Source organism: Ambystoma mexicanum, chromosome 11 (genome assembly GCF_040938575.1).
Source record: "Ambystoma mexicanum isolate Mex_15411 chromosome 11, UKY_AmexF1_1, whole genome shotgun sequence".
In the NCBI taxonomy this organism is placed as follows: Eukaryota; Metazoa; Chordata; class Amphibia; order Caudata; family Ambystomatidae; genus Ambystoma; species Ambystoma mexicanum.
The window spans coordinates 1,133,294,771-1,133,313,393 of record NC_090934.1 but is presented as its reverse complement, the minus strand read 5'-3'; positions in this window follow the sequence as shown (position 1 = coordinate 1,133,313,393).

The following is an 18,623-nucleotide window of genomic DNA, read 5'->3' as shown; positions in this document are numbered from 1 at the left end:
TCCTATAACATGAGATGTGATGTCCAAATCCTTCCCCTTCCAAACCTTAGACCCTCCCTTTAGCATGAGATGTGATATCCAACTCCTTCCCATTCCAATCCTGAGACCCTTCTGATGGCATGAGATGTGATATCTCAATGCCTCTAATACCAAACCTGAGATCCTACCTCTAACATGAAATGTGATATCCAACTCCTTCCCCTTCCAACCCTGAGAGCCTTCCTATAGAATGACATGTGATATCCAAGTCCTTCCCATTCCAATCCTGAGACCCTTCCTATAACATGAGATGTGATATCCAACTCCTTCCCATTCCAACCTTAGACCCTGCCTATAGCATGAGATGGGATATCCAACTCCTTCCAAATCCAATCCTGATACCCTTCCGATAGCATGTAATGTGATATCCCAATGCTTCTACAAAACCTGAGACCCATACCATGGCATGAGATGTGATATCAAACTCCTTCCCATTCCAATCCTGAGACCCTTCCTATAGCTTGAGATGTGATATCCAACTCCTTCCCATTCCAATTCTGAGACCCGTCCTATACCATGAGACTTGATATCTCAATGCTTCTAATACCAAACCTGAGACCGGTCCTATAACATGAGATGTGATACCCAAATCCTTCCCCTTTCCAAACCTTAGACCCTTCCTATAGCATGAGATGTGATATCTCAATGCTTCTAATACCAAACCTGCGACCCTTCCTATAACGAGATGGGATATCCAACTCCTTCCCATTCCAATCCTGAGACCCTTCCGATAGCAGAGATGTGATAACTCAATGTTTATACCAAACCTGAGACCCTTCCTATGGCATGAGATTCCAATACAACTCCTTCCGATTCCAATCCTGAGACCCTTCCTATAGCATGAGATGTGATATCTCAATGCTTCTAATACCAAACCTGAGATCCTTCCTATAACATGAGATGTGATATCAAACTCCTTCCCATTCCAAACCTGAGACCCTTCCGATAGCATGAGATGTGATATCTCAATGCTTCTAAAACCAAACATGAGAACCATCCTATAACATGAGATGTGAAATCCAAATCATTCCCTTTCCAAACCTGAGACCCTTCCTATACCATGAGATGTGATATTTCAATGCTTCTAATATCAAACCTGAGACCCGTCCTAAAACATGAGATGTGAGATCCAAATCCTTCCCCTTCCAAACCTGAGACCCTTCCTTTAGAATGAGATGTGATATCAACTCCTTCCCATTCCAAACCTGAGACCCTTCCTATAGCATGAGATGTTATATCTTAATGCTTCTAAAACCAAACCTGAGAACCATCCTATAACATGTGAACTCCAAATCCTTCCCTTTCCAAACCTGAGACCCTTCCGATAGCATGAGATCTGATATCTCAATGCTACTAAAACCAAACATGAGAACCATCCCATAACATGAGATGTGAAATCCAAATCCTTCCCTTTCCAAACCTGAGACCCTTCCTATAGCTTGAGATGTGATATCAAACTCTTTCCCATTCCAATCCTGAGATAGCTTGAGATGTGATAGCCAACTCCTTTCCATTCCAATCCTGAGACCCTTCCTATACCATGAGATGTGATATCTCAATGCTTCTAATACCAAACCTGAGACCCGTCCTAAAACATGAGATGTGAGATCCAAATCCTTCCCCTTCCAAACCTGAGACCCTTCCTATAGCTTGAGATGTGATATCAAACTCCTTCCCATTCCAATCCTGAGATAGCTTGCGATGTGATATCCAACTCCATCCCATTCCAATCCTGAGACCCTTCCGATAGCATGAGATGTGATAGCTCAATGCTTCTAATATCAAAACTGAGACCCTCCCTATAGTATGAGATGTGATATCTAAGTCCTTCCCATTCCAATCCTGAGACCCTTCCTATAACGAGATATGATAACCAACTCCTTCCCATTCCAACCTGAGACACTTCCTATAGCATGAGAAGGGATATCCAAATCCTTCCCATTCCAATCCTGAGATCCTTCCTATAACATGATGTGATATCCAATTCCTTCCCATTCCAAACCTGAGACCCTTTCTATTGGATGAGATGTGATATCCAAATCCTTCCCATTCCAATCCTGAGACCCTTCCTATGCCATGAGATGTGATATCTCAATGCTTCTAATACCAAACCTGGGACCCGCCCTATAACATGAGATATGATATCCAAATCCTTCCCCTTCCAAACCTAAGACCCTTCCTTTAGCATGAGATGTGATATCCAAATCCTTCCCATTCCAATCCTGAAACCCTTCCTATAGCATGAGATGTGATATCTCAATGTTTCTAATAAAAAACCTGAGACCCTTCCTATAGCAAGAGATGTGATATCCAAATCATTCCCATTTCAATCTTGAGACCCTTCCTATAGCATGAGATGTGATATCCAACTCCTTCCCATTCCAACCTGAGACCCTTCCTATAGCATGAGAAGGGATATCCAACTCCTTCCCAATCCAATCCTGAGACCCTTCCGATAGCAGAGATGTGATATCTCAATGCTTATACCAAACCTGAGACCCTACCTTTAGTATGATGTGATATCCAAATCCTTCACATTCCTATCCTGAGACCCTTCCTGTAGCATGAGATGTGATATCTCAATGCTTCTAATACCAAACCTGAGATCCTTCCTATAACATGAGATGTGATATCCAACTCCTTCCCATTCCAAACCTGAGACCCTTCCAATAGCATGAGATTTGATATCTCAATGCTTCTAAAAACAAACATGAGAACCATCCTATAACGAGATGTGAAATCCCAATCCTTCCCTTCCCAAACCTGAGACCCTTCCTATAGCTCGAGATGTGATATCAAACTCCTTCCCATTCCAATCCTGAGATAGCTTGAGATGTGATATCCAACTCCTTCCCATTCCAATCCTGAGACCCTTATTATACCATGAGATGTGATATCTCCACGCTTCTAATACCAAAACTGAGACCCGTACTGAAAAATGAGATGTGAGATCCAAATCCTTCCCCTTCCAAACCTGAAACCTTTCCTTTAGCATATGTGATATCCAACTCCTTCCCATTCCAAACCTGAGACCCTTTCTATTGGATGAGATGTGATATCCAAATCCTTCCCATTCCAATCCTGAGACCCTTCCTATGCCATGAGATGTGATATCTCAATGCTTCTAATACCAAACCTGGGACCCGCCCTATAACATGAGATATGATATCCAAATCCTTCCCCTTCCAAACCTGAGACCCTTCCTTTAGCATGAGATGTGATATCCAAATCCTTCCCATTCCAATCCTGAAACCCTTCCTATAGCATGAGATGTGATATCTCAATGTTTCTAATAAAAAACCTGAGACCCTTCCTATAGCAAGAGATGTGATATCCAAATCATTCCCATTTCAATCTTGAGACCCTTCCTATAGCATGAGATGTGATATCTCAATGCTTCTAATACCAAACCTGAGACCCGTCCTAAAACATGAGATGTGAGATCCAAATCCTTCCCCTTCCAAACCTGAGACCCTTCCTATAGCTTGAGATGTGATATCAAACTCCTTCCCATTCCAATCCTGAGATAGCTTGCGATGTGATATCCAACTCCATCCCATTCCAATCCTGAGACCCTTCCGATAGCATGAGATGTGATAGCTCAATGCTTCTAATATCAAAACTGAGACCCTCCCTATAGTATGAGATGTGATATCTAAGTCCTTCCCATTCCAATCCTGAGACCCTTCCTATAACGAGATATGATAACCAACTCCTTCCCATTCCAACCTGAGACACTTCCTATAGCATGAGAAGGGATATCCAAATCCTTCCCATTCCAATCCTGAGATCCTTCCTATAACATGATGTGATATCCAATTCCTTCCCATTCCAAACCTGAGACCCTTTCTATTGGATGAGATGTGATATCCAAATCCTTCCCATTCCAATCCTGAGACCCTTCCTATGCCATGAGATGTGATATCTCAATGCTTCTAATACCAAACCTGGGACCCGCCCTATAACATGAGATATGATATCCAAATCCTTCCCCTTCCAAACCTAAGACCCTTCCTTTAGCATGAGATGTGATATCCAAATCCTTCCCATTCCAATCCTGAAACCCTTCCTATAGCATGAGATGTGATATCTCAATGTTTCTAATAAAAAACCTGAGACCCTTCCTATAGCAAGAGATGTGATATCCAAATCATTCCCATTTCAATCTTGAGACCCTTCCTATAGCATGAGATGTGATATCCAACTCCTTCCCATTCCAACCTGAGACCCTTCCTATAGCATGAGAAGGGATATCCAACTCCTTCCCAATCCAATCCTGAGACCCTTCCGATAGCAGAGATGTGATATCTCAATGCTTATACCAAACCTGAGACCCTACCTTTAGTATGATGTGATATCCAAATCCTTCACATTCCTATCCTGAGACCCTTCCTGTAGCATGAGATGTGATATCTCAATGCTTCTAATACCAAACCTGAGATCCTTCCTATAACATGAGATGTGATATCCAACTCCTTCCCATTCCAAACCTGAGACCCTTCCAATAGCATGAGATTTGATATCTCAATGCTTCTAAAAACAAACATGAGAACCATCCTATAACGAGATGTGAAATCCCAATCCTTCCCTTCCCAAACCTGAGACCCTTCCTATAGCTCGAGATGTGATATCAAACTCCTTCCCATTCCAATCCTGAGATAGCTTGAGATGTGATATCCAACTCCTTCCCATTCCAATCCTGAGACCCTTATTATACCATGAGATGTGATATCTCCACGCTTCTAATACCAAAACTGAGACCCGTACTGAAAAATGAGATGTGAGATCCAAATCCTTCCCCTTCCAAACCTGAAACCTTTCCTTTAGCATATGTGATATCCAACTCCTTCCCATTCCAAACCTGAGACCCTTTCTATTGGATGAGATGTGATATCCAAATCCTTCCCATTCCAATCCTGAGACCCTTCCTATGCCATGAGATGTGATATCTCAATGCTTCTAATACCAAACCTGGGACCCGCCCTATAACATGAGATATGATATCCAAATCCTTCCCCTTCCAAACCTGAGACCCTTCCTTTAGCATGAGATGTGATATCCAAATCCTTCCCATTCCAATCCTGAAACCCTTCCTATAGCATGAGATGTGATATCTCAATGTTTCTAATAAAAAACCTGAGACCCTTCCTATAGCAAGAGATGTGATATCCAAATCATTCCCATTTCAATCTTGAGACCCTTCCTATAGCATGAGATGTGATATCCAACTCCTTCCCATTCCAACCTGAGACCCTTCCTATAGCATGAGAAGGGATATCCAACTCCTTCCCAATCCAATCCTGAGACCCTTCCGATAGCAGAGATGTGATATCTCAATGCTTATACCAAACCTGAGACCCTACCTTTAGTATGATGTGATATCCAAATCCTTCACATTCCTATCCTGAGACCCTTCCTGTAGCATGAGATGTGATATCTCAATGCTTCTAATACCAAACCTGAGATCCTTCCTATAACATGAGATGTGATATCCAACTCCTTCCCATTCCAAACCTGAGACCCTTCCAATAGCATGAGATTTGATATCTCAATGCTTCTAAAAACAAACATGAGAACCATCCTATAACGAGATGTGAAATCCCAATCCTTCCCTTCCCAAACCTGAGACCCTTCCTATAGCTCGAGATGTGATATCAAACTCCTTCCCATTCCAATCCTGAGATAGCTTGAGATGTGATATCCAACTCCTTCCCATTCCAATCCTGAGACCCTTATTATACCATGAGATGTGATATCTCCACGCTTCTAATACCAAACCTGAGACCCGTACTGAAAAATGAGATGTGAGATCCAAATCCTTCCCCTTCCAAACCTGAAACCTTTCCTTTAGCATATGTGATATCCAACTCCTTCCCATTCCAAACCTGAGACCCTTTCTATTGGATGAGATGTGATATCCAAATCCTTCCCATTCCAATCCTGAGACCCTTCCTATGCCATGAGATGTGATATCTCAATGCTTCTAATACCAAACCTGGGACCCGCCCTATAACATGAGATATGATATCCAAATCCTTCCCCTTCCAAACCTGAGACCCTTCCTTTAGCATGAGATGTGATATCCAAATCCTTCCCATTCCAATCCTGAAACCCTTCCTATAGCATGAGATGTGATATCTCAATGTTTCTAATAAAAAACCTGAGACCCTTCCTATAGCAAGAGATGTGATATCCAAATCATTCCCATTTCAATCTTGAGACCCTTCCTATAGCATGAGATGTGATATCCAACTCCTTCCCATTCCAACCTGAGACCCTTCCTATAGCATGAGAAGGGATATCCAACTCCTTCCCAATCCAATCCTGAGACCCTTCCGATAGCAGAGATGTGATATCTCAATGCTTATACCAAACCTGAGACCCTACCTTTAGTATGATGTGATATCCAAATCCTTCACATTCCTATCCTGAGACCCTTCCTGTAGCATGAGATGTGATATCTCAATGCTTCTAATACCAAACCTGAGATCCTTCCTATAACATGAGATGTGATATCCAACTCCTTCCCATTCCAAACCTGAGACCCTTCCAATAGCATGAGATTTGATATCTCAATGCTTCTAAAAACAAACATGAGAACCATCCTATAACGAGATGTGAAATCCCAATCCTTCCCTTCCCAAACCTGAGACCCTTCCTATAGCTCGAGATGTGATATCAAACTCCTTCCCATTCCAATCCTGAGATAGCTTGAGATGTGATATCCAACTCCTTCCCATTCCAATCCTGAGACCCTTATTATACCATGAGATGTGATATCTCCACGCTTCTAATACCAAACCTGAGACCCGTACTGAAAAATGAGATGTGAGATCCAAATCCTTCCCCTTCCAAACCTGAAACCTTTCCTTTAGCATATGTGATATCCAACTCCTTCCCATTCCAATCCTGAGACCCTTTCTATAGCTTGAGATGTGATATCCAACTCCTTCCCATTCCAATTCTGAGACCCGACCTATACCATGAGATTTGATATCTCAATGCTTCTAATACCAAACCTGAGACCGATCCTATAACATGAGATGTGATGTCCAAATCCTTCCCCTTCCAAACCTTAGACCCTCCCTTTAGCATGAGATGTGATATCCAACTCCTTCCCATTCCAATCCTGAGACCCTTCTGATGGCATGAGATGTGATATCTCAATGCCTCTAATACCAAACCTGAGATCCTACCTCTAACATGAAATGTGATATCCAACTCCTTCCCCTTCCAACCCTGAGAGCCTTCCTATAGAATGACATGTGATATCCAAGTCCTTCCCATTCCAATCCTGAGACCCTTCCTATAACATGAGATGTGATATCCAACTCCTTCCCATTCCAACCTTAGACCCTGCCTATAGCATGAGATGGGATATCCAACTCCTTCCAAATCCAATCCTGATACCCTTCCGATAGCATGTAATGTGATATCCCAATGCTTCTACAAAACCTGAGACCCATACCATGGCATGAGATGTGATATCAAACTCCTTCCCATTCCAATCCTGAGACCCTTCCTATAGCTTGAGATGTGATATCCAACTCCTTCCCATTCCAATTCTGAGACCCGTCCTATACCATGAGACTTGATATCTCAATGCTTCTAATACCAAACCTGAGACCGGTCCTATAACATGAGATGTGATACCCAAATCCTTCCCCTTTCCAAACCTTAGACCCTTCCTATAGCATGAGATGTGATATCTCAATGCTTCTAATACCAAACCTGCGACCCTTCCTATAACGAGATGGGATATCCAACTCCTTCCCATTCCAATCCTGAGACCCTTCCGATAGCAGAGATGTGATATCTCAATGCTTATACCAAACCTGAGACCCTTCCTATGGCATGAGATTCCAATACAACTCCTTCCGATTCCAATCCTGAGACCCTTCCTATAGCATGAGATGTGATATCTCAATGCTTCTAATACCAAACCTGAGATCCTTCCTATAACATGAGATGCAATATCCAAATCCTTCCCCTTCCAAACGTGAGACCCTCCCTTTAGCATGAGATGTGATATCCAACTCCTTCCCATTCCAATCCTGATACCCTTCTGATAGCATGAGATGTGATATCTCAATGCCTCTAATACCAAACCTGAGATCCTACCTCTAACATGAAATGTGATAGCCAACTCCTTCCCTTTCCAAACCTGAGAGAACCTTCCTACAGCATGAGATGTGATATCCAAGTCCTTCCCATTCCAATCCTGAGACCCTTCCTATAGCATGAGATGGGATATCCAACTCCTTCCAAATCCAATCCTGATACCCTTCCGATAGCATGAGATGTGATATCCCAATGCTTCTACAAAACCTGAGACCCATACCATGGCATGAGATGTGATATCAAACTCCCGTCCTATACCATGAGACTTGATATCTCAATGCTTCTAATACCAAACCTGAGACCGGTCCAATAACATGAGATGTGATATCCAAATCCTTCCCCTTCCAAACCTTAGACCCTTCCTGTATCATGAGATGTGATATCCAAGTCCTTCCCATTCCATTCCTGAGACCCTTCCTATAGCATGAGATGTGATATCTCAATGCTTCTAATACCAAACCTGAGACCTTTCCTATAACATGAGATGTGATATCCAAGTCCTTCCCATTCAAATCCTGAGACCCTTCCTAAAGCATGAGATGTGATATCTCAATGCTTCTAATACCAAACCTGAGGCCCTTCCTATAACATGAATTGTGATATCCAAGTCCTTCCCATTCCAATCCTGAGACCCTTCCGATAGCAGAGATGTGATATCTCAATGCTTATACCAAACCTGAGACCCTTCCGATAGCAGGAGATGTGATATCTCAATGCTTCTAATACCAAACCTGACATCCTTCCTATAACATGAGATGTGATGTCCAAATCCTTCCCCTTCCAAACCTTAGACCCTCCCTTTAGCATGAGATGTGATATCCAACTCCTTCCCATTCCAATCCTGAGACCCTTCTGATGGCATGAGATGTGATATCTCAATGCCTCTAATACCAAACCTGAGATCCTACCTCTAACATGAAATGTGATATCCAACTCCTTCCCCTTCCAACCCTGAGAGCCTTCCTATAGAATGACATGTGATATCCAAGTCCTTCCCATTCCAATCCTGAGACCCTTCCTATAACATGAGATGTGATATCCAACTCCTTCCCATTCCAACCTTAGACCCTGCCTATAGCATGAGATGGGATATCCAACTCCTTCCAAATCCAATCCTGATACCCTTCCGATGGCATGTAATGTGATATCCCAATGCTTCTACAAAACCTGAGACCCATACCATGGCATGAGATGTGATATCAAACTCCTTCCCATTCCAATCCTGAGACCCTTCCTATAGCTTGAGATGTGATATCCAACTCCTTCCCATTCCAATTCTGAGACCCGTCCTATACCATGAGACTTGATATCTCAATGCTTCTAATACCAAACCTGAGACCGGTCCTATAACATGAGATGTGATACCCAAATCCTTCCCCTTTCCAAACCTTAGACCCTTCCTATAGCATGAGATGTGATATCTCAATGCTTCTAATACCAAACCTGCGACCCTTCCTATAACGAGATGGGATATCCAACTCCTTCCCATTCCAATCCTGAGACCCTTCCGATAGCAGAGATGTGATAACTCAATGCTTATACCAAACCTGAGACCCTTCCTATGGCATGAGATTCCAATACAACTCCTTCCGATTCCAATCCTGAGACCCTTCCTATAGCATGAGATGTGATATCTCAATGCTTCTAATACCAAACCTGAGATCCTTCCTATAACATGAGATGTGATATCAAACTCCTTCCCATTCCAAACCTGAGACCCTTCCGATAGCATGAGATGTGATATCTCAATGCTTCTAAAACCAAACATGAGAACCATCCTATAACATGAGATGTGAAATCCAAATCATTCCCTTTCCAAACCTGAGACCCTTCCTATACCATGAGATGTGATATTTCAATGCTTCTAATATCAAACCTGAGACCCGTCCTAAAACATGAGATGTGAGATCCAAATCCTTCCCCTTCCAAACCTGAGACCCTTCCTTTAGAATGAGATGTGATATCAACTCCTTCCCATTCCAAACCTGAGACCCTTCCTATAGCATGAGATGTTATATCTTAATGCTTCTAAAACCAAACCTGAGAACCATCCTATAACATGTGAACTCCAAATCCTTCCCTTTCCAAACCTGAGACCCTTCCGATAGCATGAGATCTGATATCTCAATGCTACTAAAACCAAACATGAGAACCATCCCATAACATGAGATGTGAAATCCAAATCCTTCCCTTTCCAAACCTGAGACCCTTCCTATAGCTTGAGATGTGATATCAAACTCTTTCCCATTCCAATCCTGAGATAGCTTGAGATGTGATAGCCAACTCCTTTCCATTCCAATCCTGAGACCCTTCCTATACCATGAGATGTGATATCTCAATGCTTCTAATACCAAACCTGAGACCCGTCCTAAAACATGAGATGTGAGATCCAAATCCTTCCCCTTCCAAACCTGAGACCCTTCCTATAGCTTGAGATGTGATATCAAACTCCTTCCCATTCCAATCCCGAGATAGCTTGCGATGTGATATCCAACTCCATCCCATTCCAATCCTGAGACCCTTCCGATAGCATGAGATGTGATAGCTCAATGCTTCTAATATCAAAACTGAGACCCTCCCTATAGTATGAGATGTGATATCTAAGTCCTTCCCATTCCAATCCTGAGACCCTTCCTATAACGAGATATGATAACCAACTCCTTCCCATTCCAACCTGAGACACTTCCTATAGCATGAGAAGGGATATCCAAATCCTTCCCATTCCAATCCTGAGATCCTTCCTATAACATGATGTGATATCCAATTCCTTCCCATTCCAAACCTGAGACCCTTTCTATTGGATGAGATGTGATATCCAAATCCTTCCCATTCCAATCCTGAGACCCTTCCTATGCCATGAGATGTGATATCTCAATGCTTCTAATACCAAACCTGGGACCCGCCCTATAACATGAGATATGATATCCAAATCCTTCCCCTTCCAAACCTAAGACCCTTCCTTTAGCATGAGATGTGATATCCAAATCCTTCCCATTCCAATCCTGAAACCCTTCCTATAGCATGAGATGTGATATCTCAATGTTTCTAATAAAAAACCTGAGACCCTTCCTATAGCAAGAGATGTGATATCCAAATCATTCCCATTTCAATCTTGAGACCCTTCCTATAGCATGAGATGTGATATCCAACTCCTTCCCATTCCAACCTGAGACCCTTCCTATAGCATGAGAAGGGATATCCAACTCCTTCCCAATCCAATCCTGAGACCCTTCCGATAGCAGAGATGTGATATCTCAATGCTTATACCAAACCTGAGACCCTACCTTTAGTATGATGTGATATCCAAATCCTTCACATTCCTATCCTGAGACCCTTCCTGTAGCATGAGATGTGATATCTCAATGCTTCTAATACCAAACCTGAGATCCTTCCTATAACATGAGATGTGATATCCAACTCCTTCCCATTCCAAACCTGAGACCCTTCCAATAGCATGAGATTTGATATCTCAATGCTTCTAAAAACAAACATGAGAACCATCCTATAACGAGATGTGAAATCCCAATCCTTCCCTTCCCAAACCTGAGACCCTTCCTATAGCTCGAGATGTGATATCAAACTCCTTCCCATTCCAATCCTGAGATAGCTTGAGATGTGATATCCAACTCCTTCCCATTCCAATCCTGAGACCCTTATTATACCATGAGATGTGATATCTCCACGCTTCTAATACCAAAACTGAGACCCGTACTGAAAAATGAGATGTGAGATCCAAATCCTTCCCCTTCCAAACCTGAAACCTTTCCTTTAGCATATGTGATATCCAACTCCTTCCCATTCCAAACCTGAGACCCTTTCTATTGGATGAGATGTGATATCCAAATCCTTCCCATTCCAATCCTGAGACCCTTCCTATGCCATGAGATGTGATATCTCAATGCTTCTAATACCAAACCTGGGACCCGCCCTATAACATGAGATATGATATCCAAATCCTTCCCCTTCCAAACCTGAGACCCTTCCTTTAGCATGAGATGTGATATCCAAATCCTTCCCATTCCAATCCTGAAACCCTTCCTATAGCATGAGATGTGATATCTCAATGTTTCTAATAAAAAACCTGAGACCCTTCCTATAGCAAGAGATGTGATATCCAAATCATTCCCATTTCAATCTTGAGACCCTTCCTATAGCATGAGATGTGATATCCAACTCCTTCCCATTCCAACCTGAGACCCTTCCTATAGCATGAGAAGGGATATCCAACTCCTTCCCAATCCAATCCTGAGACCCTTCCGATAGCAGAGATGTGATATCTCAATGCTTATACCAAACCTGAGACCCTACCTTTAGTATGATGTGATATCCAAATCCTTCACATTCCTATCCTGAGACCCTTCCTGTAGCATGAGATGTGATATCTCAATGCTTCTAATACCAAACCTGAGATCCTTCCTATAACATGAGATGTGATATCCAACTCCTTCCCATTCCAAACCTGAGACCCTTCCAATAGCATGAGATTTGATATCTCAATGCTTCTAAAAACAAACATGAGAACCATCCTATAACGAGATGTGAAATCCCAATCCTTCCCTTCCCAAACCTGAGACCCTTCCTATAGCTCGAGATGTGATATCAAACTCCTTCCCATTCCAATCCTGAGATAGCTTGAGATGTGATATCCAACTCCTTCCCATTCCAATCCTGAGACCCTTATTATACCATGAGATGTGATATCTCCACGCTTCTAATACCAAACCTGAGACCCGTACTGAAAAATGAGATGTGAGATCCAAATCCTTCCCCTTCCAAACCTGAAACCTTTCCTTTAGCATATGTGATATCCAACTCCTTCCCATTCCAAACCTGAGACCCTTTCTATTGGATGAGATGTGATATCCAAATCCTTCCCATTCCAATCCTGAGACCCTTCCTATGCCATGAGATGTGATATCTCAATGCTTCTAATACCAAACCTGGGACCCGCCCTATAACATGAGATATGATATCCAAATCCTTCCCCTTCCAAACCTGAGACCCTTCCTTTAGCATGAGATGTGATATCCAAATCCTTCCCATTCCAATCCTGAAACCCTTCCTATAGCATGAGATGTGATATCTCAATGTTTCTAATAAAAAACCTGAGACCCTTCCTATAGCAAGAGATGTGATATCCAAATCATTCCCATTTCAATCTTGAGACCCTTCCTATAGCATGAGATGTGATATCCAACTCCTTCCCATTCCAACCTGAGACCCTTCCTATAGCATGAGAAGGGATATCCAACTCCTTCCCAATCCAATCCTGAGACCCTTCCGATAGCAGAGATGTGATATCTCAATGCTTATACCAAACCTGAGACCCTACCTTTAGTATGATGTGATATCCAAATCCTTCACATTCCTATCCTGAGACCCTTCCTGTAGCATGAGATGTGATATCTCAATGCTTCTAATACCAAACCTGAGATCCTTCCTATAACATGAGATGTGATATCCAACTCCTTCCCATTCCAAACCTGAGACCCTTCCAATAGCATGAGATTTGATATCTCAATGCTTCTAAAAACAAACATGAGAACCATCCTATAACGAGATGTGAAATCCCAATCCTTCCCTTCCCAAACCTGAGACCCTTCCTATAGCTCGAGATGTGATATCAAACTCCTTCCCATTCCAATCCTGAGATAGCTTGAGATGTGATATCCAACTCCTTCCCATTCCAATCCTGAGACCCTTATTATACCATGAGATGTGATATCTCCACGCTTCTAATACCAAACCTGAGACCCGTACTGAAAAATGAGATGTGAGATCCAAATCCTTCCCCTTCCAAACCTGAAACCTTTCCTTTAGCATATGTGATATCCAACTCCTTCCCATTCCAATCCTGAGACCCTTTCTATAGCTTGAGATGTGATATCCAACTCCTTCCCATTCCAATTCTGAGACCCGACCTATACCATGAGATTTGATATCTCAATGCTTCTAATACCAAACCTGAGACCGATCCTATAACATGAGATGTGATACCCAAATCCTTCCCCTTTCCAAACCTTAGACCCTTCCTATAGCATGAGATGTGATATCTCAATGCTTCTAATACCAAACCTGAGACCCTTCCTATAACGAGATGGGATATCCAACTCCTTCCCATTCCAATCCTGAGACCCTTCCGATAGCAGAGATGTGATATCTCAATGCTTATACCAAACCTGAGACCCTTCCTATGGCATGAGATGTCATATACAACTCCTTCCGATTCCCATCCTGAGACCCTTCCTATAGCATGAGATGTGATATCTCAATGCTTCTAATACCAAACCTGAGATCCTTCCTATAACATGAGATGTGATATCAAACTCCTTCCCATTCCAAACCTGAGACTCTTCCGATAGCATGAGATGTGATATCTCAATGCTTCTAAAACCAAACATGAGAACCATCCTATAACATGAGATGTGAAATCCAAATCATTCCCTTTCCAAACCTGAGACCCTTCCTATAGCTTGAGATGTGATATCAAACTCCTTCCCATTCAATGTGTTATCCAACTCCTTCCCATTCCAATCCTGAGACCCTTCCTATACCATGAGATGTGATATTTCAATGCTTCTAATACCAAACCTGAGACCCGTCCTAAAACATGAGATGTGAGATCCAAATCCTTCCCCTTCCAAACCTGAGACCTTTCCTTTAGCATGAGATGTGCTATCAACTCCTTCCCATTCCAAACCTGAGACCCTTCGTATAGCATGAGATGTTATATCTTAATTCTTCTAAAACCAAACCTGAGAACCTTCCTATAACATGTGAACTCCAAATCCTCCCCTTTCCAAACCTGAGACCCTTCCGATAGCATGAGATGTGATATCTCAATGCTACTAAAACCAAACATGAGAACCATCCTATAACATGAGATGTGAAATCCAAATCCTTCCCTTTCCAAACCTGAGACCCTTCCTATAGCTTGAGATGTGATATCAAACTCCTTCCCATTCCAATCCTGAGACCCTTCCTATACCATGAGATGTGATATCTCAATGCTTCTAATACCAAACCTGAGACCCGTCCTAAAACATGAGATGTGAGATCCAAATCCTTCCCCTTTCAAACCTAAGACCCTTCCTATAGCTTGAGATGTGATATCAAATTCCTTCCCATTCCAATCCCGAGATAGCTTGAGATGTGATATCCATTCCATCCCATTCCAATCCTGAGACCCTTCCGATAGCATGAGATGTGATAGCTCAATGCTTCTAATATCAAAACTGAGACCCTCCCTAGAGTATGAGATGTGATATCTAAGTCCTTCCCATTCCTATCCTGAGACCCTTCAGATAGCAGACATGTGATATCTCAATACTTATACCAAACCTGATGACCCATCCTATGGCATGAGATGTGATATCCAACTCCTTCCCATTGCAATCCTGAGTTCCTTCCTATAGCATGAGATGTGATATCTCAATGCTTCTATCAAACCTGAGACCCTTCCTTTAGCATGAGATGTGATATCCAACTCCTTGCCATTCCAATTCTGAGACCCTTCCTATAACATGAGACGTGATATCCAACTCCTTCCCATTCCAATACCGAGACTCCTCCTATAGCATGAGATGTGATATCTCAATGCTTCTAATACCAAACATGGGACCCGCCCTATAACATGAGATATGATATCCAAATCCTTCCCCTTCCAAACCTGAGACCCTTCCTTTAGCATGAGATGTGATATCCAAATCCTTCCCATTGCAATCCTGAAACCCTTCCTATAGCATGAGATGTGATAGCTCAATGTTTCTAATAAAAAAACCTGAGACCCTTCCTATAGCAAGAGATGTGATATCCAAATCCTTCCCATTCCAATCCTGAGACCCTTCCTATAACGAGATGTGATATCCAACTCCTTCCCATTCCAACCTGAGACACTTCCTATAGCATGAGAAGGGATATCCAAATCCTTCCCATTCCAATCCTGAGATCCTTCCTATAACATGATGTGATATCCAATTCCTTCCCATTCCAAACCTGAGACCCTTCCTATTGGATGAGATGTGATATCCAACTCCTTCCCATTCCAATCCTGAGACCCTTCTGATGGCATGAGATGTGATATCTCAATGCCTCTAATACCAAACCTGAGATCCTACCTCTAACATGAAATGTGATATCCAACTCCTTCCCCTTCCAACCCTGAGAGCCTTCCTATAGAATGAGATGTGATATCCAAGTCCTTCCCATTCCAATCCTGAGACCCTTCCTATAACATGAGATGTGATATCCAACTCCTTCCCATTCCAACCTTAGATCCTGCCTATAGCATGTGATGTGATATCCCAATGCTTCTACAAAACCTGAGACCCATACCATGGCATGAGATGTGATATCAAACTCCTTCCCATTCCAATCCTGAGACCCTTTCTATAGCTTGAGATGTGATATCCAACTCCTTCCCATTCCAATTCTGAGACCCGACCTATACCATGAGATTTGATATCTCAATGCTTCTAATACCAAACCTGAGACCGGTCCTATAACATGAGATGTGATACCCAAATCCTTCCCCTTTCCAAACCTTAGACCCTTCCTATAGCATGAGATGTGATATCTCAATGCTTCTAATACCAAACCTGAGACTCTTCCTATAACGAGATGGGATATCCAACTCCTTCCCATTCCAATCCTTAGACCCTTCCGATAGCAGAGATGTGATATCTCAATGCTTATACCAAACCTGAGACCCTTCCTATGGCATGAGATGTCATATACAACTCCTTCCGATTCCAATCCTGAGACCCTTCCTATAGCATGAGATGTGATATCTCAATGCTTCTAATACCAAACCTGAGATCCTTCCTATAGCATGAGATGTGATATCTAAGTCCTTCCCATTCCAATCCTGAGACCCTTCCGATAGCAGAGATGTGATATTTCAATGCTTATACCAAACCTGAGACCCTTCCTATAGCATGAGATGTGATATCCAACTCCTTCCAATTCCAATCCTGAGACCCTTCCTATAGCATGAGATGTTATATCGCAATGCTTCTACCAAAACTGAGACCCTTCCTTTAGCATGAGATGTGATATCCAACTCCTTCCCATTCCAATCCTGAGACCCTTCCTATAGCATGAGATGTGATATCTCAATGCTTCTAATACCAAACCTGAGATCCTTCCTATAACATGAGATGTGATATCCAACTCCTTCCCATTCCAATCCTGAGACCCTTCCTATAGCATGAGATGTGATATTTCAATGCTTCTAATACCAAACCTGAGATCCTTCCGATAGCATGAGATGTGATATCTCAATGCTTCTAATACCAAACCTGAGATCCTTCCTATAACATGAGATGCAATATCCAAATCCTTCCCCTTCCAAACCTGAGACCCTCCCTTTAGCATGAGATGTGATATCCAACTCCTTCCCATTCCAATCCTGATACCCTTCTGATAGCATGAGATGTGATATCTCAATGCCTCTAATACCAAACCTGAGATCCTACCTCTAACATGAAATGTGATAGCCAACTCCTTCCCTTTCCAAACATGAGAGAACCTTCCTACAGCATGAGATGTGATATCCAAGTCCTTCCCATTCCAATCCTGAGACCCTTCCTATAGCATGAGATGGGATATCCAACTCCTTCCAAATCCAATCCTGATACCCTTCCGATAGCATGAGATGTGATATCCCAATGCTTCTACAAAACCTGAGACCCATACCATGGCATGAGATGTGATATCAAACTCCCGTCCTATACCATGAGACTTGATATCTCAATGCTTCTAATACCAAACCTGAGAAAGGTCCAATAACATGAGATGTGATATCCAAATCCTTCCCTTTCCAAACCTTAGACCCTTCCTGTATCATGAGATGTGATATCCAAGTCCTTCCCATTCCATTCCTGAGACCCTTCCTATAGCATGAGATGTGATATCTCAATGCTTCTAATACCAAACCTGAGACCTTTCCTACACCATGAGATGTGATATCCAAGTCCTTCCCATTCAAATCCTGAGACCCTTCCTAAAGCATGAGATGTGATATCTCAATGCTTCTAATACCAAACCTGAGGCCCTTCCTATAACATGAATTGTGATATCCAAGTCCTTCCCATTCCAATTCTGAGACCCGACCTATACCATGAGATTTGATATCTCAATGCTTCTAATACCAAACCTGAGACCGGTCCTATAACATGAGATGTGATACCCAAATCCTTCCCCTTTCCAAACCTTAGACCCTTCCTATAGCATGAGATGTGATATCTCAATGCTTCTAATACCAAACCTGAGACTCTTCCTATAACGAGATGGGATATCCAACTCCTTCCCATTCCAATCCTTAGACCCTTCCGATAGCAGAGATGTGATATCTCAATGCTTATACCAAACCTGAGACCCTTCCTATGGCATGAGATGTCATATACAACTCCTTCCGATTCCAATCCTGAGACCCTTCCTATAGCATGAGATGTGATATCTCA